Source organism: Tupaia chinensis, unplaced genomic scaffold, assembly GCF_000334495.1.
Source record: "Tupaia chinensis unplaced genomic scaffold, TupChi_1.0 Scaffold000486_1, whole genome shotgun sequence".
NCBI classification, from domain to species: Eukaryota; Metazoa; Chordata; class Mammalia; order Scandentia; family Tupaiidae; genus Tupaia; species Tupaia belangeri.
Genome location: NW_006159998.1, coordinates 477,758 through 503,281, shown reverse-complemented (window position 1 = coordinate 503,281; position 25,524 = coordinate 477,758). Strand labels below are relative to the sequence as shown.

At 34.8% G+C, this 25,524-nt stretch overlaps 1 pseudogene; it reads right to left on the bottom strand.

Annotated features, from left to right (window-relative positions):
• Nucleotides 1–4,243: 4,243 nt before the first annotated feature.
• LOC102497857 (olfactory receptor 10AG1-like) lies at nt 4,244–5,223 on the bottom strand (annotated as a pseudogene).
• Nucleotides 5,224–25,524: the final 20,301 nt, after the last annotated feature.

Below are 25,524 nucleotides of genomic sequence, written 5' to 3'. Positions count from 1 at the left end.
TCAGCCACTGGGAGTCTTATACCTTAACCACTTACACCATCAGTTGCCCCCAATCACAACAGTTTCTGATACCATTTGCAAGAAAACATTGGTTCCTAGTTTTTATTTATTTATTTATTTATTTATTTATTTATTTATTTATTTATTTATTTATTTATTTATTTATTTATTTATTTATTTATTTATTTATTTATTTATTTATTTATTTATTTATTTATTTATTTATTTATTTATTTATTTATTTATTTATTTATTTATTTATTTATTTATTGGATCTTGGGCACGCACGCACACGCCCCCGGTATTTATTTATTTTTAATAGAGGTTTTTATCTTAGGGTGAGTGAGCGCAACAGAGAAAGAAAAAAGAAACAGTGAGAGAGAAAGTGAGAAATCACCCTCCAGGGGGGATGGCCATGCTGCAAACCCTACTCCTCCATTCTCCAGGGTTTGTGGGCATGCACACACACGCCTGGTGTGATTTCCAAGACACTGGATCCAGGACTGGAACTGCCGTCAGTCATGTGGGAGTCCAGCAATGTAGCTGCTATGCCATCTGCTGGCCCCATCTAGTTATTTTATCTTAATTTATTTATATCTTTTAGTTTCCATTTTCTTATGTTATGCATAAGAAATTTGAATCTTGCTTTGTAATTGATTATCTACTTTTCAGTTGTGCTATTTAGTTGAGAATGTAGTCATTGATATGTTTAGATTTACCTGTATGGTTTTTCAATCATTTTGTACTTGTTTCCTTGATTTTGTGATCAATTATTTTCCTTTCTTGTATTTTTGGACTATTTAAATTTTTCTAATGTTCCACATTATTTTATTCATTACACTTTTAGTGCCTCCTGTAGAGAATAGAATATGCTATTTTGAAACTCCACAAATTTTCAGTTTCTGTTGTAGAGTGCAGACATTCGGTATATATTAAGTGGAGATGTAAAATGCTTCTGGTTCTTTTTTTTTTTTTCAAGATAATTTGCTATAGGACACATGTACACATCAGAGACAAAGAGAGAGGCAAACATAAAGAGATACATCAACCCCCAGGGGCCATGCTGCAATCCTTTCTCCAGTCTCTTCTTGGGATTTTGGGCACATGCACACATGCGCCCAGCGTGAGCTTAAGCCATTGGGTCCAGGATTCAAACTGTGGTCAGCTATGTGGGAGTCCAGTGACAAAACCATTACACCGTCTGCTGCTCCCAATGCTTCTTTGCTTAGTCTGGCTTGCTTCATCCGGTATTAGATATTCCATATTTTTTCTAATTTCTATTAAATGTCACGGTCTCATTTTTTTTTATGGCTGAGTAATATTCCACAGTTTTTCTGTGTCACACTTTTTCAATACATTCATTTCTTTTCGGATATTTAGGTTGAAAGACATGAAGTTATAAAGGCATGGAGAAAACCATGGATACTAGAGACAGTGTGGGAGGAGCGTGGGCAGGAGGAGGCAAGAGGGAGGGAATCTAGGGAGAAAAAAGGCAAAACATTTAACAGACACAAAAGTGGAAATTATCTCTTGGTGATTATGTGTATGGGAATATATTTGATTGGACTAATATGCAGTGTGTTCATGGTGGGGAGATTCATTTTGTATGCAAAGATGTACAGTGTTTATGTAAAAAAAATCTGCACCATTATTTAAAATTCTGCACAATTTTTTTCTGTTATCCATGTACCATTTTCTTTAAAATGTACACTTTTTTAAAGTTTACTTGTTTCAGAGAAAGAGAAAGAGAGAGACAGCAATCCTAAGAGGATCTTGACAGCATGATCCACGCCCTGATTAGCTAGTCTGGAATTATGGGCACACACATTCCTGGTGTACTCAGGGAGGTGCCAGACATGCCCCAGAACCTTCCTGTGTGCCTCAGCCTCTCAGAGTGTTTTATTTCTGTGCCACCTTCTTGTCCCTATAATGTAGAAACTTTGAGCCATATGGGTCCATTGACCACTGTGCTAAGATCCTTTATGCAATAGTCTACACAATTACTAGATTTACATACATTATAAACCCCTAATAGTGTTAAAATATTTATTTGAAGACATGTATTTTGGGTTAGCAGGTGGTCCGATGGTTAAGATGCTGGATCCCATAAGGCCAGCTACAAGAAAGGTCCTGGGTTATGTCCCAGGACATCTGTGGATACATGCCCAAATATCTGAAATCCAGGGACCCATAAGGGGTGGTTCACAGTGGGGACACAATTGGATATTCCTGTTTTTTTTTTCCTCTCTCCATATGTCTCTCTCTGGAAAATGTAAATAAACTTAAAAAAAGAAGAGAGAAAGTGGGGCCAGCAAGTGACATAGTGCTTAAGGTGCTAGACCCCCACATAGCCGACCGCACGTGAGTCCTGCACATGGTGGTTTGGAAGTCATGCTGAGCACATGTGCATGAGTGCCCCAAATCACAGAAGAATGAAGGAGAAGGGATTGTGGCATGGCAAGTCCCCCTGGGGGGATGATTTTTCACTTTTCTTCTTGCTTGTTTCTTTTGCCTCTCTCTGGCAAGTGCATATGTCCTGTGGCAAAAATCTTAAAAAAAAAAAGAAAAAAACAAAAATAAACAAACAAACAAACAAAAACCTGAAAACAAGAATGAAACACTTAAAAATGTAGAAATAATGACCATACTACAGAAACAAAATCTGCTGCAAGAATTTACTATCTACGGGAACAGCAGTTAGCATAATTGCTATGTCACGGGACTCCCAGGTAGTCGACTGCAGTTCAAGTCCCAGACCCAGTGGCTTAAACTCACACTGGGCATGTGTGTGTGAGTGCCCAAGATCCTGAAAGGAGAATGGAGGAGAGGGGATTGCGGTGTGGCCATCCCCCCCCAGGGGGTGATTTCTCACTTTCTGTCTCTCTGTCTCTCTCTGCCTTACTGGTGAGCACAGGCACCCTATAGCAGAAACCTCTCCAAAAAAAAAAAAAAAATTATGATCTAGACCCTAATTCCTGTATATAAGAGCATTTTTCCAAATAAAAGTTATTTCCCCAAACAAAAATATTTAACAGTCAAAACTCATACTGAGGTCAACAACAGGTTATAATCAGAAGTGTAGACAGAGGGTAGGCAGGGGAAAAGAGAGAACACAAAAAATTCTCTACTGTCAGCTTCCACAGGGTTTTAGCTAATCTCCATCTGTTGACCAGAATTCATAGGCTGCGAATTTAGATCCTGTTTCAAAGCGACTCTCTCATTTCTGTTCACACATCAGCTTGATCATCTCTATTATCTCCTTAGCCTTTTGTTCCACCTCCTGCTGGGTTTTCATTTGGATTAACATATTGTCCATGTCCCCAGATCTGCTTCTCTTCCACAGGTACGCTCTCATGCTCTTGAGTAAGAGACCCGATGTCCTCCTGCATCTTGGGATGACTTGAAGCAGAACTACTTGAATTCTTCCTGAGGTACCAGAACTTCCCCTTTCTCCTGTTCTCTAGGTCCACCATGTCCAAGGGCTTTATTTTTCCCTACCCTTTTAGACCTCAGTATGGACATGAACAGAGAAGCAAGAAAAAAAAAATGGAGTCCTAGTTATCAATCCTATGAATTATGATGTTTTTTAAGAATTAGTGAGACTGTTTCATGCTCCCATTTGTAATTTATCATGGTGAATAGTTTCCTTAACAAAGATACACATGCTATTTTTTGGGTATCATAGATTGACAAGGGTAAGCCATGTAATTTTATTCATGCTTTTAACATCTTACAGTGTGTACACCTTTCACTTTTGTGTTACTACTCATCTGTTGTATCTTCGCACCTCTACTTGAGAGTTTGTAGTGAGGGGTAAGACTGAGTTTTAAAATTAGAATGTCGTTAAATAAATTAATACGATTTTCATAACTGTGAGAGAATAAATACTTGATAGGAGAAATTTAAATTGGGCCGACTTGTGACCTCATGGTTAAGGTAGCTGAATCCCACATGACTGACCACATGGTTCAAGTTCAGGACTTGAGAAGCATACGGAGTACATGTGCATACTTACTCAAATCCAAAAAGGAAGGAGACATGAAGGAGAAGAGATTGCAGCATGACCTCGTCCACTGGGAGGTATGTTCATCCTCTCTTCCTCTCTTTTTCTTTCTGTCTCTCTCTGATGAATACACACACCCTGTGATAATTTTTTTTTAATTAAAAAGAGGGAATTAAATCAGTTAAATCTTCATCAACATTAAGTATACGTAAAACAGTAAGTTCCAGTATTTCAATCCTCTTACACTGCTGGTAATTTGGAAAGGACTTTTCTCAGGGCCTGTGTAACATCTTTGTTCCGCAGACTGTATATCATGGGATTGAACATTGGGGTCAAAATGGTGTAGAAAAGGGACAGCAGTTTGTCTGTACTTTCATACCGATTGGATTGGGGTTTTAAATATGTGATAGTGGCTGATGCATAGAATAAAACTACAACGATGAGGTGGGAAGAACAAGTCGAAAAGGCTTTAGTCCTTCCAGTATTTGATGGCAACTTGAGAATGGTTGAGATAATTCTTCCATAGGAGCCAAGGACCAACACAAAGGGAACCGTGACAAATAGCACAATGGATACATAGGTCACCATCTCATTCACAAAGATGTCTCCACAGGCCAGCTTTAGCATTGGGAAAACATCACAAAAGAAGTGGTTGATTTGGTTAGATCTGCAAAAGGGCAAAGAGAAAACATGGCACGTTTGTCCAACGACAACTGGAACTGCACTGACCCAGGAGGCAACGACCAGCTGGATGCAGACCTTGTGACTCATGACTAGAGCATAGTGCAAAGGGTTGCAAATGGCCACACAGCGGTCATAGGCCATCACAGCCAACAGGAGACATTCTGTGCCTCCAAGCATCAGAAGAAAGCACATTTGTGTAGCACAGGCAACTGAAGAAATATTTCCTTTCTGGGTCCAAAGATCCATGAGCATTCTAGGAAGAGTGACAGATACATAACAGATTTCTAGGAAAGAAAAATTGCTGAGAAAAAAATACATGGGGGTATGAAGTGTGGAATCGACTCTTGTTATTAGAATGATGATGCCATTGCCCAACAGGATAATCATATAGATAATAAAGAATACTCCAAAAAGAAACAAGTGGAATTTGGGAATATTAGAAAAGCCCAAGAGAACAAATTCCACTGTTGTAGTGAGATTTACTTCTGTCATTTTAATTTGTTTTCTCTCTGTGGATTTACATTTCTTGGCTGCATTTTTGTCTTTAATAATTGGATTCAGAAGTAAGTTTTAGTTTTGTGATTTCTCAATTCCTTTCTGACTTTTCTATCCTGTTATTTCAGGAGATTTGAAATAAAACCAGGAACAATTAACTCATCTGCAGAGAACAAATAAGTGAATGAATAAAATGCTTAAGTAGATTTATGTTATATTCTAATTATACTAACAATTCTAGTTACATTTTAGTTATATTGAGCTGTCGGAAAAGTAATAACATATTTTTCTCTCTTTTTTTTTTTTTTGGAGAGGTTTTTGCTATAGGGCGCGTGCGATCGCCAACCAGACAGAGACAGAGAGGTAGAAAGCGAGAAATCACCCCCCAGGGGGGGATGGCCACACTGCAATCCTTTCTCCTCCATTCTCCTCTCGGGATCTTGGGCATGCACGCACACATGCCCAGCATGAGTTTAAGCCACCGGGTCCGGGACTTGAACTGTTGTCGACTACGTGGGAGTCCAGCAACATAGCCATTACACTAACTTTTGGTCCTATAATATATTTTTCTTTGTAAAAATGCATCATGATTTTTCTGATGACCAAACATATCATATTATATAACATATTATATTGCTTAATGTATTATATTCTAGTTATTTTCTAGTCATACTTATGCATTTATAATGTCATATTCAAAGTATGCTGCTCTGATACACCAGTAAGTTCCATATAGCTATACATTTTTATTCCATGTACAATACCAGAAAGTATAATGTAGATGAACATCTTCTTCTCAAATATAGATTCATTATGCTGCCCTATATGTTTTGTTTTTTAATCTAAGTATTTGCTCAACCATTTTTTAGAAAGATTATTCTTTGTTTTCAAATATTGTTCTTACTTTCATTGTCAAATATTTAAATGAATCTTTCTGCCTTTACTATATTTTTTGCTTTATAGTTCTACATTAAATTACAAACACTTCCAGCATTATACTCAAGAAGGACTTAGTTTTTCTGTTCATGCTTATTTCCCATTCTTATGTGATGGTTTAATTTCTTTTTCTTTTTTCTTATTTAATTTTATTATTATTATTATTATTTACATTTTTTCCACATTTTATTGATTCACAAAACACCTTAAACTAAAACTATGGACAAAGCTAGAATCTAGTTAAAAGTGCACTGTAATTTTCTTCCGATAATTAATTTATATTAATTCCCTGAGCATTGTTGCAACATACAAAATGTGATTTCTTATTTCTTTAGGTAAATGTGTAAGTCACTCAGGCCAAGCTCCCCTTTGCACAAATTCTCAGTAACTATCTCCTGCATGATATTAATAATGCATTTAATAACTAGCAATTTATAACTTCAAGATGTGCAAATTATTTAATTCAATATATTTTTATTTTCTACTGCCCAACTACATTTGCATTTGTGTTTTCATTGGGTTAGAACCCAGGCTTTTTCATCCTAATAACTCCCTAAGATCACCACAAACCCTCTTTTCTACCTGATAAAACAGAGCCTTAGTTAAAATCAGTTTTCCTTTGTTCATCATGGGCTGAAGCATCTGAGAATAACACAGATTGCTTTGGTCTCATTTTAAATAGTGACCAGAAAGAGGTAGCAAACAATTTCTGCTCAAATATACTATTAATATTGTCAGTGGATGAATTATTCCTTAAACACATTTTTTTCATTGCTTTTTGTTTGAAAATAACTTGGTTCTGCCTACTTTTTGTTAACAAGTAAAGAAATTATTCAAAATAGTCACACGATTTTTCAGTCTTTCATGTATTCTGGGTTTCAACTCCATACCATTGCTCTTTCTATTTGCTTTTTAAGAGAGATTTTTACTATAGGCTACATACATTTGTCAGAGAGAGACAGAGAGACAGAATGCTTGTAGAGAGACAGAGAGAGAGAAAGCGAGAAATCAACCTACTACCCAAGGGGGAATGGCCATGCAGCAATCCCTTCTTCTCCATTCCCATCTCAGAATATTGGGCACACATGCACACATGCCCAGTGTGAATTTAAACCACCAGGTTCAGGACTAGAACCACAGTCAACTACATGGGAGTCCAGAGACATAACCATTACATCTGTTAGTCCCCATACCACTGCTCTTTTCATATCTTCTGGCTTTAGATCGGTAAAAACAATGAACTTCCATACACCACATTCTTTCTGCAGTAGCCTCCTGAGTAGCTGGGATGACAGGCACATGCAATTAAGTTCAGCCTTTCCATCTGAGCTAAGAATCTGACTACGTCTCTCATGTGGCCTCAGCCTGTAGGGTAGCATGCAGCTTGCTACTTCAGCTGGGTTCTAATACTTCATTTTTGTTTTCAAGATTGGAAATCTTGGGACCAGCAGTTAACGTAATGGCTATGTCGCTGAACTCCCACCTAGCCAGCCGCAGTTCAAGTCCCGGACCTGGTAGTTTAAACTCACAGTGGGCACGTGTGCATGCGAGACCAAGATCCTGAGAGGAGAAAGGAGGAGAAGGGATTGTGACATGTCCATCCTCCCTGGGGGTTGATTTCTCACTTTCTGTCTCTCTGTTTCTCTCTGTCTTTCTGGCGAGTGCACTGTGCCCTGCAGCAAAACAAAAAAGAACAAAAAAACAAACAAAACAAAAGAACAAACAAACAAAAAACCTCTCCAAAAGACAGAGAGACAGAAAGCGAGAAATCACCCCCCAGATGGGATGGCCACGCCACAATCCCTTCTCCTCCATTCTCTTCTCGGGATCTTGGGCATACACGCACAAGCGCCCGGTGAGAGTTTTAAGCCACCAGGTCCGGGACGTGAACTGCGGTCGACTACGTGGGAGTCCAGCAACATAGCCATTACGCTAACTGCTGGTCTCAGCAATCCTATTAAATCTTATTGCTCCTTTGGAAAACAATAGGAAAAATGTAATCTCACCTACCAATTATGTAAATTATGGGTCAATCACTGTGCTCTAACATGTTTACATTAATGACAGGATTTTGTTGGCGTACTCTCTCTCTATTTCTCTTGCTCGTGGATGAAATAAATTAGTGTAAATCTTTAATATTCAATGACATAAGTTTCCAAAATTCTTATCCTTATATATTGAATTACAATAGACACAATTGCTAAAAACTATAATCTTTGACATTTAATCAATTTTAATTGTAATAATATTTATGTATATTTTTCTACTTAAGCTAAAATTAAATGTCCTTATAGAAAAATCAAGCAATACATAAAATGTTTAGCAAATGTAATTCAGTGTGTGTAAATTTTGTCATGTCTGTTGTCAGACATGATTAAGTATAACAAAAACAATAATAGGAGGGTCAGCAGGTGGCATGTGGTTAAGGCACTGAATTTCCACGTGTCTGACCGCAGTTCCAATCTATGACCTGGCAAATTGAAAAATCACACTGTGCATGCCCTAAGTCCTGAAGGAAGAATACAGGAGAAGATATTGCAGTGTGGTCATCCCTTTGGGTGGATTCTTCATTTTCTCTGTCTCTCTCTTGCCCTATGGTAAAAACCTGAAAAGAAAAAAAAAGAACGATATGGACCAAAGAATTGTACTAAAACATATTTTCTTTTTAGAATTTATAATTGGAAAGAAATATATCCTTCATATTTAATTTAATAGACAGAGTTTCTGTAGGAAACAGTAAGCCCTCTAATAAAATGTTTTTATTTACAATGGCAACATTTTCTACATCAGCTTGACAAAGTAGTTTTAATCACATATTATGTAATAAATCATTTTTTTGCTAATGGTTTTCTTAACAGGTTATTTCTTAAAATGTATAATTTTAATATTACAATAATTGTATAATTGTTAACAATGGGAAAATGTGCTAAGAATGTATATATTTCAAATGCTTGAGGCAGATTGGTTCATCTAATTTTTTAATTCACAGAGTAAGAAATCTACAGTGCTATTTACAGTGATTTGAAGTTCAGGCCAAAATATACTCATCATTTCAGATACTTATTTATTGAATCTTCATACTCATTTTCTTTAGTAGTTCTGCATTATAATCAAATATCAAAAATCAATAGTTACATTTTACCTTTTTCAGTTTTGCTTAAGTTGCTTCTTTCTCATGATAAAGTTTTAAAATATAGTCTAAATACTTAACTTGTAGGAGACACCGTTCTTTAACAAGAGCCCAACTTCCTTTTGAAACAGCAAGTGCTTTTTATAGATGAAGTAGTCACTTTTTCCAGTGGGAATTCCTCTCCCTACTAGCACCTAACACATAAGGAAACATTTCTTTGCAATTATTTTGTTGTTTACTTCAAACAATGCCTCCAGATAAACCAGACACTTTTGCAGTGTCTCCATAGACTACAATTTCATGTGCTATTTCTTTTCCAAATACTGCCAAAGTACATGAAAGTCCTAGAACAATATACATTGTCTGATAGTTCCCACTTAAAATGTTCAAGTTCCTTTTTTAAAAAAATAATTATTTTATTTATTTTTATTATTATTATTTAACTAGACAGGGAGATACAGAGAGGGAAAGTGAGAAAGCAAGTCACCAGGTCCAGGGCTTGAACTACTGTTGGCCTTGTGGGATTCTGGTGTCCTAACCACCATACCATCTGCCAGTCCCAAAAAGTTCAATTTTTTTAATCTATTAATACCTTAGCAGTTTTTATTGCACTTTCTATAATTCCTCTGAACAGATAATTTCAGAAGACTTTGTCATGTGCTAGTGTCATCTGAATGCTAGTTTTGTAGAAGTAGGCATTTGTGATTATAGGGTAACTATAATGATGACAAAAATTTCTGTCTTACAGATACTAAGATTACATTATCAAAGTATTATGTTTTGATAAACATGAGAGATACTAAACAGGCAAATTTAGCTTATTAACGAATTGTGTAAACAGAGTTGAGGACAACTATTATATGTAGCGAGACATGATGCTGTCTGAGGTGGACCTATGTGTGAACATTACTGGTTCATATATAAAGACTTCCATGAGTATAGTAGGCATGTGTGTGCCCAGTATGCACACTGGTGGAACTGAGTGGTGAATCAAGACCCTTTCGTAAGTGTTGTACTTTTGTCTAGCTTTCTCTATCCATCTCACTCATGGAATAATGAATAAACATTTTATAAAAAAAATCAGAATATCATCACCTGTAAAAATTTCTCTCATTGTAACATTTTTATTATAATTGAAATATAATAGTGATACAATTTATGGGCTAGAGTATAGCTTCTCATAACATAAAAATAATGTGTAATCAGATTCGATCATGGAATTAAAAATATCCACCATCTGAAATATTTATCAAGACTTTGGGTTTTGGACACTCAAGAGTTCCTTCTAGTTATCTTGAATTATACAGTGAATGGTTGTTAACTTTAATTAGTCTACTATTGTATAATATTATAGAAGTAATTTTGTTACATACTTGATATCAGACCTATATACCAACTTCTCCCTATCCTCCCCTCACACTTCTCTATTTTTCATGTTCTAGTAGTCATCATTTCACTCCCCACTTCTATGTGGCCAAATCTTTTAACTTCCACTAATGAATGAGAACATATAATACTTGTCATTAAGTGCTGACTTATTTTATTTAACATTACTTCCTGTAATATAGGTTTGTCCATGTGGTCTCTAATGAATGGATTTTATTCTTTTTTATGACTGAATAATACACTATTCTATAAATGTTCTACAAATTTTTATACATTGATAAATTTTGGGGCATTTAGATTGATGAAATATCTTGGCTTTTCTAAATAGTGCTGTATTAACACTCAATTTTAAGTTAATTCTATTTTTTCTTTTGTGGATCACCATACTATTATCAATGCTGATGGTACTAATTTACATTTCCACTAGCAACGCACAATAATTCTTTCTTTCTTTCTTTAGATTTTTGCTATAGAGCATGTGCACTTGCTGGAAAGACAGAGAGAAACAGAGAGACAGAAAGCAGGAAATCACACACACACACACACACACATACACACCCCCAACCAGGGGAATGGCCATGCTGCAATTCCTTCTCCATTCTATCTTTGGGATTTTGGGCACTCACACACACATGCCTAGAATGTGTTTCAAGCTTCCAGGTAAAGGACTCAAACCATGTTTTATCACATAGGAGTCCAGCGCCTTAACCTCTATGTTATCTGCTGGTCCCTAGTTCTTCTTTCTTTACATCCTTGGCAACACTGATTATTGTTATTGTTGACACTAGCCATTCTAAGTGTGATTATGTGATACTTCATGGTGGTTTTATTCTGTATGTCCTTGATGATTAGTCAGGTTCAGCATTTTTTCATTTAATTTTTGTCATTTATATATCTTCTTTGAACACTATCTCTTCATAATTGATTGGGAATTTTTTAGTTGGATTATGCATTTTTTCTGTTCTTTTTTGAGTTATTTTACTTCTTTGTATATTCTGGTCATTACTCTCCAGTAAAATAAGTAATTTGCAAACATTTTCTCCCATTCTGTATGTCTTCTCATCACTCTGTTGTTTCTTTCACTGTATAGAAGTTTTACAGATTGATGTAATCCTATTTGCTTATTTTTGCTGTGATTGTCCATGCACTTGAGATCTTATTACCAAAACTCTCCCTAGACAAATATGACATTATTTTCTTTATGTTTTGTTCTAATATTTTTATGGTTTCAGGTCTTATATTTAAATCTTTAATTTTTTTGAGTTAATTTTTGAATATGGTGAAAGAGGTATGGTTTACTTTTTGGATATAAATATCCTATTTTACCAACATTATTTTTGAAAAAAACTGTCCTTTCCTCAATAAATATTCAAAAAATAAAACCTATAGACCAATATTACTGATGATCATAAATATAAAAATTCCTCCAAAATATTATCAAACTAAATTTAACATCTTATTCAAAATATTATAATCAAGAAGAATATATCTCTTAGCTACAAAGATCTTCCAACATGTGAAAATCAATAAACATGATACATCACATGAAAAGAAGGAAAGAAAAACTATCTGATAATATCAATTAATGCTGAAAAAACATCTGATACAATATAACATTCATTTGTGCTTATGGCATTTAAAACTTAGGTAAAGAAGACACATATAAGAACATAATAAAGAACATATATGACAAACCCATAGTTAACATCAGAATGAATGGGGAAGAGTTGAGAATTTTTCCTCTAAGAACTATGACAAGGATCTCACTTTTTCTGCTAGTAAATAGTGCTAGAATTTAACTGTAATAAAAGTATTAAGCTAGATAAAAAACATTATGGGTATCCAAACTAGAAAGAAGAAAGTCAAATTATCCATTTGCTGATGTCATGATTATATAAAGAGACAAACCCAAATAATTTGCCAAAAAACCTTAAAACTACTAAATAAATAAAGTTGCAAGATGTAAAATCAACATACAAAAAAAGTAGTATTTCTGTACATCAGTAACAAACTAGTTGAAAGAGAAATCAAGAAAGCAATATTATTTATGTTAGTCACACACGCACGTGAATGAAGTATCTAGGAATAAATGTAGTCAAATAGGTGAAATATTTTTACAACTAAAACACTAATGAAAAAAGTTTAAGAAGGCACACATACACCAAAGCAAAACAAAACAAAGACACCCCATGTTCATAAATTGGAAGAATCAATATTGTTAAAATATCCAAAGTAATACTACCCCAAATTATCTACAGATTCAATGCAATCTTTATCAAAGTACTACTGAAATTCTTCACGTAGATACAAAAACAATCGCAATATTTGTATGGAATCAGAAGAGATCTGAATAACTAAGGAAATCCTATACAGAAAGAACTAACTGGAGATACGATAGTACCTCACTCCAAAATAAACTACAAAGCTGTAGTAACCAAAACTGTATGGAACTGGCAAAACAACAGACATATAAAACAATGGAACAGAATGGAGAACCCAGAAATAAACCCATCAACACATAACCAATTAATTTTTGTCATTGGGGTACTGCTGCTAGAGAGAAGCAGAGAGTCAGAGAGAGAGAGAAAGAGAGGAAGAAAACACTGTCCACCCCTATGGGGAATCATTACGCCACAATCCCACTCCTCCAACCTCTTCCACTTTTGCGGATACTGGGCAGGTATGCACATATGCTCAATATGTTTGTCAAGTCACTGGATCCGGTACTTGAATCACACTGTTGTGTGTACGTAATTCAGATCTTTAACCAGCAGGCCATGAGCTGGCCTGGAACATTTACTTATTTGACATTTTTCAATTTCAATTCATCTTCATGCATGTTATGGGGGAGAATGCATTACCTCAAGCATGAACCTAGTTTTTAACCAAAGTACCTGCGTTCCTTTTTCCTGAATTTTGCTTCCATATCAACTTGTTATTATGCCTGAAATGCAGTCATGTTTTATATCTTATGTCCTGTTCATCTTTGCTGTGTCAGGTGAATTCTCCCAACTTTGGTCCTAAGCATTTTTTTTTCTTAGCTATAAAGTGTCTCTCAGTTCTTTCACTAAACTTGTATTTGAAGATGTTAGTCACTTCTAGATCTCTTATTTTCACTGGCTGGGACAAAGCACTACTGATTCCACTGACAGGGAGGTAGAATTAAACATTAGTCAGAACAATGACTATAATGCATGTTATAAAAGAAGTGCCAATGGGAACATTATATCTAGTTCATTGTATAATACCCTGAATTTGGGCCAGTATTATTGTGATTTAGTCACTTATGCCTCATAGGAAAATAATTAAGCATAATTTACACATGGTGTGAATATAGTGTGATTTTGAATATTGTTAATAGGACATAATTCTCAATATATATGATATGTACATGTACATACATATAGGCAGTAACACTTCATCACTTGAACAGACTGGAAGAAATTATGACAAAAGACTCCTTACTTTTATATTTTCCAGAGATTTTTTGCCTTAGGGCACATGTGCTTACTGGAGAGAGGGAAGGAGAGACAGGCGGATAGAGACAGTGAGAAGGAAAGTGAGAACTCATCCTGAGGAGGGATGGGCATGCTGTAGTCCCTTCTCCTCTATTCTCCTCCCAGGATCTCGAGCACGCACACACCTGTACCCAGTACGATTGTCAAGCCACTAGATCTGAGACTTGAAAGTGAGAGGAAAAGTGAGAACTCACACTCTGAGGGATGACCATGCTGCAATCCCGTCTCCTTCATTCCCCCCCCGCCCCAGGATCTTGAGCATGCACACACATGTGTCTGGCATGAGTTTCAAGCCATGGGGTCCAGTACTCAAACCACGGTTGGCCATGTGGGAGTCCAGCAATGTAACTGTTATTCTATCTGCTAGCCCCAAAAGACAGCAGTATTTTTAGTAAAAGACTTTTTCCAAACTCACATTTATACTTCTTTGAATGTAAGTGTGTAAGTGAAAGGAGGGAAATAAAAAGTGGGGTGTTCAAAGCTGCAGTAAAGCTATTGTTTTGAAATTTAATTAAAGCATTTATCATGAGTCTAAAAAAGAAACAAGAAATATTTATTTTGAAGTTAACTATTTTAAACATATGAAATACATGGCAATTTGTAATAAATAATAAATGGTTATAAAAGCATAAATAAGAAAATATAATAGAAATTTATTTTGTAAATATGTTCATCTTCTCTTTTCTAAATAATTGGTCCCCAGTGACATTGACAAACATGTGCCCAGGAAAGGCATAGTTGAAACCTACAGAAAAAAAAACAAAATACATAATAATTTCTTAATCTTTACTTCAAGAAATTTTTGGAACCCGGGGCCAGCAGATGGTGTAGTGTTTAAGGCACTGGATTCCCACATGGTCGACAATGGTTCCAGTCCTGGACCTGGCGGCTTGCTCTCTAACTCTCTTTCTCTCTCTCTCTCTCTGGTCACATTGAAAAACAAAAATAAATAAAACTAAACAAATAATAAAGAATATTTTTTAACAAAGAAATTTTTGAAACCCTGTCAATCAAGTCTTAGTTAAAGAATTATTTGTAAAATAAACTTTTATTTTTAATATTAAGAAAATTTTACCTTTTTTAAGCAAAAATGTGAGTAATACATTTTCAAAAGTGAAAACATAGTACATTAGTGAAAAAAAAATATTTGCAATGTGTAACACGTTTTCTTCCCTAGGTAGCTGATTCCATAGCAATGTGTATCTCCAAGAATTTCAATATAAAATATTATGGAGATAATGAATCCACCAACAATTAAATCTGAATACAGCTAACACTTCCTTACTTCTTTTTTCTTTCTTTTTTTTTTTTTTTCAGCCTACACCTTCCTTTTTCTTTTTTTTTTTTTTTTTTTTTTTTTTTTGGAGAGGTTTTCGCTATAGGGTGCATGTGCTTGCAGAAAGACAGACAGAGACAGAGAGACAGAAAGTGAGAAATCACCCCCAGGGGGGATGGCCACATTGCAATCACAATCCCTTCTCCTCCATTCTCCTCTCAGGATCTTGAGCACGCACGCACACGCATCTAGCGTGAGTTTTAAGACAACAGGTTCGAGACACAAATCGTGGTCAGATACGTGGGAGTCCAGAGACATAGCCATTATGCTAACTGCTGGTCCCAACAGAAATTCTTAGGAACACATAAACTTTAATAATCTCTTAATAAGAATTGCAGACATGAGAATCTGTAATTATAAGGCTGGGCACTCATAGGTCTATAGGTTGATGCTCATTTTCCTTGATAATGTCAGTTCAAAGATTTCATAATTTCATATGTTTTAAATAAGGTAAAGTGTGAATATCAGGAATAATAATAATGTAAATGCATTTCTTATACTTCTGGTAATTTTATTTGGGGAAAAAGGGATTTTGCCATAGGGCGCATTCATTCACAGAAGAGGGACAGAAAAACAGAGAGGAAAAGAAAATGAGAAATAACCCCTCAGGAGGAATGGCCACACCACAATCCTTTCTTCCCAATTCTCCTCTCAGAATTTTGGGGCATGCACACACATGTTCCTGGTGTGTTTTTCAAGTGAGGCCTTGGACTCGAACTATGGAATCAGACATCTGAGATCCAGCACCTTAACCATCATGGCACCTACTGGCCCAGTCTTCTGGTACTTCTGCAAATGATGTTTACACTTTTCTACACTTTTAAACTCATAGATTTTTAAAATTAATTTGTTCAGAAGTAACTATTACAAGTACAGTTATGAAAGAGATAGAATAATTCCAAGCAAATTACTTGGCGGGGGGGCATAATAAAACAGTTGACACAGGTGGGAACTTATTACAAAGAACATTAACCACATAGAAACTTTTCTTCTGGTATTGTGATTGCGATAATTCTACATGTGTATGTAACAGGTAATGAAATCTACTTATGCTTTGAAATCTCTAGATTCTGCGTAAGCCTAAATTGGGGAACAGCAGGGTTGGTTTATCCATCACACGTTTCATCACTCACCCAAAAAAAAAAAAAATGCATTATTCAATTTTTGGTTAGCCTGCATGTTAGAGAATCAAAGAATGCTACCATATAGGGATGTGAATATTTAGAAAATTATTAAGGTAATTTATTCTGTACTATTTCCAGTATATTTAAGCAAAATACCTTAACAGATTGGATTCTTTTTTTTAAGGAGTTATTTTATTTAAATTTATTTATTTATTTATTTATTTAAATTTGAACAGAGAGGGACAGAGAGATAGAGATAAAGAGAGAGAGAGAGAGAGAGAGAGAGAGAAGGAAAGTGAAAAAACAAAACACCAGGTCCAGGACTCGAACCATGGGTCTATCATGTGGGAATATATCACCCTCAACCACCATGCCACCTGCTGACCCTGAATTCTGTGTATAGTTTTTTATATAGAAATATATGAAGCAAATTACCCTTTTTATTTATGACACAAGATTACTCTATAGGCATAGAACACTGAAGAAAGAGTACTTAGCCCAGTGAATAATCAAGCATAAGATTTTAGGTTAGTATTTTCAAGAATCTAAAAGTAAGCTGGATTTGATTAGTTTATCAACTAATATAGAGATGGAAATGTTTCTCTGATAATTATGCAACAAGAATTAAATAATTTACAAGTAAATTCACCACATTATTTTCTGAGTAATACTTTTCTTAGTGCTGCAATCACCTCCTCTTTCTGAAGGGTGTGTATCATGGGATTAAACAATGGAGTAACAGTGGCATAGAGAAGGGAGAGCAGTTTGTCAGTTCCTGCAGAATGACTGGATTGTGGCCTAAAATAGGTAATAGTAGCAGAGACAAAGAGTAAAAGTACAACTTGCAGTTGGGAAGAACATGTGTAGAAGAAAATATTTCAGAAAATGATAAAATTGTCACCTAAAATATATTTGTTTTAATTCTGGAAACTGACCAAGACATACGGGAAATTGCACAGTACTTTTAAAAATGAAACTAGCCATGATAATATAAGTGGAATTCTATTGTTTTAGCATGAAACTGTTGCCATCATTCACATCAGCTCCATGAATTGTACAATCAGTGTGGAACTTGTCCAGAAAATTGGCAGCTCTGTTACTACTTTAAGTAGAGACTCATGCCCTGAAAAAGCAGAGCTTGGAAAAATGCCATTTCCAGGGATTTCCCCCCCAGTTATTGCAACTATAATAGCAAGTCATGAGGGAGGAGTACTACTACAACTATTGGAAGGAATCCATAAGATTTGAACAGAGCAACCAAGGATATGTCAGGGACTCTTAGGAACTGAGAAAGTAGAGTGGTTGTTGTAGAGCTTCTATTTAATCATAATAGTCTGAAAGTCTGGGTCCAAGTGCAGGACTGTACATAATCTTAGGAGACCGCAAGACTTTAGACACTGATTGAGATCTTGTAAATATAGATAGCAAAATTCAGCACAAAATTGTAGAACTCCTTAAAAAATTGAGTTAAGGTGAGAATTAAGTTTGTTGAAAATAAATAAATAAAGCAATCTATGTATTTTTTTTCCTGTAAGACACATTCGCCATGAACTTTCTGAAGAACCTCTCATATTTATCCAATCTTGCTCCTTAAATAAATTAATAGTCTTTAATTGAGAAAAGTATCTACTTATTACTCGTCATATTTACTTTTTTAAGTTGTTCTTACGTTACTTCTTTCTCATTTATGTAATTTACATGTTTTTTGATACTTAAATAGTTTAAGGTTTATACTGTTTTTAAGCAGGAGCTGAACATGCCTCTGCAATGGCAAGTCCTCTTTACAGAGGAAATAGTCACTTCTCCAGGGGGATATTGCTTTTCCCTTCTCACAATGACAAGAGAAATATCTAAATGTTCCAGCCTGCGATTAGCTTGCTTTGTTTTTCAAACAGTGCCTGAAACACCATATTTTCTGTAGTCTCTCTATGAAATATGATTTCATGCACATTTTACTTCCCAAATGCAACCAGAGTGCATAGATTTCTAGAAAAAGAATGGATCTTAAGAATTTTCCAATATCTAATTCAGACAAATGTTCAAATTATTTATTTATTAATATCTGACCAATCATATTTTATTTTCTATAATATTTCTGAATAGACCTTTTAACATCATCTGAACATGTTCTGCTTATTTTTTTTTTCATTTTTAAAAGGTTCTTTGCATTATAGAAGTAAATATTTTTAGATTTTGGTTAACTTCTGAACTTTTATCAAGACAAAAATCTGTTTCTCTTTACAGAAACTAAAGATTATTTAACCTAAATTGTGGTGATCTTAAAGACACCATGTTGTGTGCTTTTGATTTCCATTGCATTTTATCTAAATTGTGATCATTTAAAAATGCCATATTGTGTCCCTTTGATTTTCATTCTATTTTTTTGAGGTATGTATATGATTTACAATAGCTTTTATTTTTTCTCATTCTGTTGCAGTATACCATTACATAACCAATTTGCCTTGTGTATATGCATTCTTGTGGCTGTTAAAAGCTTTTCTCCTAAACCCTTCTTAATCACCCCTCCATGTAGACTCTGACATCCACAGTTGCCCTCTCATTTCCATGTGTTTGAATCTTTCAATTTCTGCCATAGACTGCAGACACTGCACACATTGCGTGGGAACATGCAGTATTAGTCTTTCATAGTCCAGCTTATTCCACTATGCATTAAAGCTTCTAGACTTGTCCACTTTACGTGGTCCTCACTATTCATTATGGCTTCTGTACAGTATTCCATGTGTATTTGTGCCACATTTTCTTTTCTTTACTTTCTCTCTTTTTTTTTAATTCTCCAGAGAGAACATGTGCTCATTGGTGAGAGTTAGACAGAGAGAGAAAGAGGAGAGGGAAAGTGAGAAGGCATCCCTCCATGGCGGACGGTCACACCATAATTGCTTCTCCTCTATTTCTCTCTCCTCTTGGTATTTTGGGTATGCACACACAGGCTACTAGCAGGTTTTTCATGCTGGTGGGTGCAGGACTCAAACTATGCAGTTGGCCATGTGGGATCTAGCTAACTTAACCACCAGACCACTAGGTGGCCTGCCACATTTTCTTAACCCAGTCATCAACTCGGGGACACTTACGTTTATTCCTTGTCTTAGCTATTATGAGTAATGCTGCAATAAACATGGATGGTTAAGTGTGCCTCAAACAGTAATTTTTCTGTCCTTTGGGTAAATACCCAAGAATAGAATTACTAAGTCATATGGTAGTTCTGTTCATAAATTTTTTGTTTTCCACAATGACTGTATTAATTTATATTCCCAGCAACAGAGCATGTGGGTTCTCTTTTCTCAACCTCCTTGCCAATAGTTGTTCTTTTTCTGTTTTTTCTTTTACTTTTTTTTTTATCATAGTCATTCTAACTGGGGTTAGGTGATACCTCATTTTGTTTTGATTTGCATTTTCTTTATGTTAAACAATTTTGTAATTTTTATATACTTTTTGGCTATTTCTATAGCTTCCTTTGATAACCCTCTATTCAGATTGATTGCCTATTTTTAATTGGATTATTATTATTACCATTATTTTTAGAGAGATTTTTCTATAGGGTGCATGCGTTTTCCAGGGAGACAGAGACCGAGAAAGAAAGCAAGAAATTACCTCCCAGGGGGATGGTCACACCAAAATCCCTACTCCTCCTTTTTCCTATTGAGATTTTGGTCATGCATGCACATTCAGCCAGCATGAGGTTCAAGCTTCCAGATCTAGGACTCAAATTGCTATGAGAATCCAGTGCCTATCTGCTGGCCCCATTATTATTATTGTTGTTGTTGTTTAATGCAGGTAAGCTGCTCAGACTGCCTGTATAGGCTAGTTATTAATCTCTTTTCTGAAATATAGTTTGCAAAAGTATTCTGCTATTCTAAAGATTGTTTCTTTACTCTTATTTTTGTTTCCTTTGTTGCACAGAAGCTGTTTAACTTGATGTAATTCCACTTGCCTATTTTTGATGTTTCCTGTACTTTAGGGTATTTTTGTTCATTTGTTCTGTTTTATTGTTTGTTTGTTTGTATTGCTTTTCCTATAGAGCATGTATGGTCACCAGGGAGAGATCAAAAGAGAGAAAGTGAGAAATCACCCTCCAGAAGGGATGGCCACACCACAATCTCTTCTCTAGTCTCATTTTGGGATTTTAAGCACACACACACACACATGCACCCGACATGATTCTCTTTTATTATTACTATTCTTATTATTATTTATACATTTAATCACCATACATCATTTAAATTGTAAAGAGACTTTACCCAGCATGATACACATCTCAGTCCAGTTGAGGATACTATACACATTTTCATCAACAGATTATAAACTATATCTGTGTCCCACAAATATTTTTTAACCTCTATTTTTTCCTCAAATTTTCTTTTCTGCACTCTTGCCCTCCCACTTGCTCCTTCCACTTTGTCTCTAGTGTCCATAACAATTTTTAATGATTTTATGTACTCCGGTATTTTGTCTCTACTATAAAGTACACACAATCTGTACATGTTAAGTGGACACATACGACGTCTCTCTTTCTAGCCTGACTTGCTTCAATCAGCAACAAATCTTCCATATTCTTCCACGTTATATCAAATTCCAAGGCCTTGTTTTTTTTTTTTTAATGGTTGAATAATATTCCATAGAGTATATGAGCCACACTTTTTAAATCCATTCATTCATTTGTGGACGTTTGGGTTGGTTCTATGGCTTAGCAACCATGAATAGTGGTACAAAAAATATAGCAGCGCAAGTGCTTTTCTGACTGAACATTCTCCTGTCCTTTGGGTAGATGCCCAGGAGTGGAATTGCTGGATCATATGGTGGTTCTATTTCAAGGTCTTTGAGGAACCTCCATATTGTTCTCCACAGTGATTGGACCAAGTGACCAGATCTGAGACTCAAACTGTGGTCCACCATATGGCAATCCAGTGCCTTAACCACCACTCCACCTGCTGGTCCCCTTTAGGGGTCTTTTTAAAGAAATCTTTGCCTACTCTCATGTTTTCAAGTGTTTCTTCTGTGTTTTCTACAAGTAGTTTATAGTTTGTGCCTTAACATTATAATTGTTAACCCATTTTGTGTTGATTTTTGTTAACAGTAAGAAAAAAGAGTTTAGTTTCATCTTTCTGCACTTGAGCATTCTGTTTTCCCAATTCCATTAGTCTAATAGAACCATCTTTCCACTGGATTGTATTATGTCCTTTGTCAAAAAATTAGGTGGCTGTATGCTTTAGGATTAATTTCTGGGTTCTCTATTCTGTTCCATTGGTCTTTATATCTCTTTTTGTACAATTGCTATGTTATTTTTATTATTACAGCATTGTAATATATTTTGAAATAGGGTGGTGAGATGCTTGCAACTTTACTCTTTTTGTACACTGGTGTCTTTGTCTTTTATTATTGTAGGCAAATTTTATGATTGCCATTTTTATTTCTGTGAATAATGGCACTGGTAATTTATAGGAGTTCATTGAATTTGTAAACTTATTTATGTAGCATGAAAATTTTAATTATACTGATTCTTATAACCCAAGAATGAAGAGTGTACTTCCATTTTAACTATTTTTTCAATTTTCTTTCAGTTTTTCATAGCTTAAAAGTTATATAGAGAACTTTCACCACTTCTGTTAGATTTGTTTCTAGACATTTATGTGGGTGTGTGTGTGCGTGTGTGTGTGTGTGTGTACTTGCTGTAAATGAAATTGCTTTATTTTATTCTGTCTCAGTCCATTTGTTGTTGTTGCATAAATATTGATTTTATATACTGCAACTTTACTAAAGTCATTGGTGACTTCTGGGAGGTATTTTTGTGGATTATTTTTTTTTTGATTTTCCATGTATACAATCATGCTTCTTGTAAGGAAGGACCATTTAGCTTCTTCCTTTCCTATTCCAATGCCTTTAATTTCACTGATTTGTCTGGTAGCATTGGCAAGGACTTCTAATACTATGCTGAAAAGGAGTGGCAATGGGGCTGGGAGGTGACGAGGTGGTTAAAGGAACTGGACTTCCATATTGACTGAGGTTCGAGTCCTGGATCTGGCAGCTTGCTTTCTCACTTTCTCTCTCTTTCTCTCTCTCACTGTCACTCTCTGGTCAAATTAAAATAAATTTTAAAAATTAAATAAAATTATTTATTATTTTTTATTATTATTCATACACTAAATCACTATACATCATTTAGATTGTGAAGAGACTTTACTTGGCATGATATATACTTCAGTCCAGCCCAGTTGACAGTTGAGACCACCATACACATCCCCGTCAACAGATGATAAACCTTATCTGTGTCCCACAAGTGTCTTATCTCTCCATTCCTCGCCCCCCCCCAATTTCCTACGCTCTTAACTTAGCTAATTCTTAAAAGAATAAAAGAAAAAAAAAAGTGGAGAAAGTAGGGAACCTGGTCTTGCTCCTGTTTGTCATCAATTTTTTTTTTTTTTTTTTTTTTTTTTTTTTGCCAGAGAGCACATACACTCACTAGAGAGAATGAGGGAAAGTGAAAAAGTGCTCCTTTTTTTAAAATTTCATTTTCTTTTATACATTCAATCACATTATTTAGCTTACAAAGTGAATATTTCAACGTGTGAACATTTCTCCCTAATCAATAGTTTATAAAACTATAAAATTATCTTCAACAGCTAATATCACATTTCTTTGTCCTATGAAAGCTTTGCCTCTCTATTTTTCTTCTGAATGCCTTCCTCAGACTCTACTCTTTCACAAACACTATATCTGGTATTTGCATTCATTTACTATGTTTCTGTATCCTTTAGTCAATCAGTTTCAGTCATAGAGTGGGAAAGTACTCTTTATAGAGAATGGTCACACCAGAATCACTTCTTTATTTCTCCCTTTTCTTGGAGTTTGGGGCATATACCTACATGTGTCCAGCCTGTGTTTCAAGCTGGCAGATCCACACTTTATTTGGTCATGTGGGATCTAGCTCACATAACCACCAGGCCATAGGCTGGCCCATCATTTTTTCAATTTTCAGTGGGAGAGTTTTATCTTTTCTCCATTTAATATGAGGTTAGCTATGAATTTCTCATAGATGGCTTTTATTGTGCTAAGAAATGAACAGTCTATAGCTATTTTGTTTAGAGTCTTAATTAAGAAAGGATTTATTTTATCATATACTTTTCTGCCTCAGTAGATATGCTCATATGGCTGTGATCTTTCCTTCTGTTAAATTGATGTATTATATTCATTATTTTATATATGTGAAACCATTCTTACATTCCTGAACTGAACTACTTGGTCATGGCATGTAATATTTTTGATAAGTTGTAGAATTTTATTTTCTAGCATTTTGTTGAAGATTTTTGCATCTATATTCATCAAGAATGATGGCTTGTAGTTTTCTTTTTTGTTGAGTTCTCAATTTTCAATCTCAAGATGATCTTGGCTTTTTAAAACGAGTTTAGAAAGGTTCTTCCATTTGGATTTTTACAAATTGTTTTAGGAAAATTGTTGCTAATTCTTCCTTAAAGGTTTTGTAGAGTTCAGCAATGAAGCCATTGAGATATGAGTTTTCCTTTGTTGGAAAACTTTATATTCAATCTTATGGTTTATTATTGGTATATTCAGTCTTTCTATTTCTTCCTGGTTTAATCTGTAAATATTGTCTGTATATAGAAATTTGTCCACCTCATCTAGGTTTCCAATTTGTTGGTGTATCATCACTCAGTATTCCCTAATCATCTATCTTAGTTCTTTGATATCTGTTGTAATAGCACCTTTTCAATCCTGATTTTATTTATCGGGGTCCTTTATTTATTTTTCTTAACCTATTTAATATTTTGTCATTTTGTAAAAAACTAGTTTTTTTTAATTTATATTTTGTATTGTTCTTTCATTATTGATTTCTTTTGTTCCTGCTGTATTATTATAATCTATTTTCTTCTATTATTTTTGGGAATTTTGTTTTGTATTGTTTTTGGATTTCAAGTTCCTTGAGTTGCTTCATTGGTTATTTATTTGTTATCTTTTCTTTTTTTTTCTTTGAAGACTAATTGCTATAAACTTTCTTTTTAGGACTTAATTATACGAAAGACCATAATATGGTTATGGGAAGGCAATGTGGATGAGGTACGAGGCATGTTTTTGTAATTATTTGTTTCAATAAATTTCTGAATTTCATGCTAATTTCTTCAGTAATTTCAAAGTCCTTCAGAAGAAGATTGTTTAATTTCCATTTATTTGTATATTTTTTAAAGCTTTTTCTGTTTTTCATTTAAAGTTAGATTTTCTATGCTTTTACTGATCTCTCTTTCTCGATTGTCCATTATGTGAATATTTACTCACCTAATGATATCTAGAGAGTGATGTATGTTGTTTATTTATTTATTTTAATTATTTTATGCTATTTTTTTGTTACAGGGTGCATATCTTCACGAAATGAGAGAGAGAGAGAGAGAGAAAGAGAGAGAGAGAGAGAGGAAGTGAGAAATCACTATCACAATCCTAAGGGGATGGTCACACCATAGTCCCTTTTCCTCCATTGTCCTCTCAGGATTGTTGGCCATGATATTCAAGTCACTGGGTTCAGTACTCAAATCTCACAGTCAGCCATGTGGAATCTAGCATCTCAACCACCAGTCCACCTGCTGGAGCATGTTGTTTAATTTTTAATGGTTATTTTTTTCTTTGTTTTAGGTACCTAAAAATCCCTCTTAAAAAATATATTTATAAAAATGATTTTATAATACTTGAAAAAATAAAGCAAATGGTTGTTCTAGTTACAAAGTACACTATCAGATTGATGCTATGTAGTAGCAGACAATATACCTGTCTACCATAGTGAATAACTGTAACACATCTTTATAATTTCCTTCCCACATAATATTACACCTCAATAATTTGTTATTTTGTTTTTTATCAGGGGTTCACAGTTGGAGTTTAAAAGTAAAAAGAAA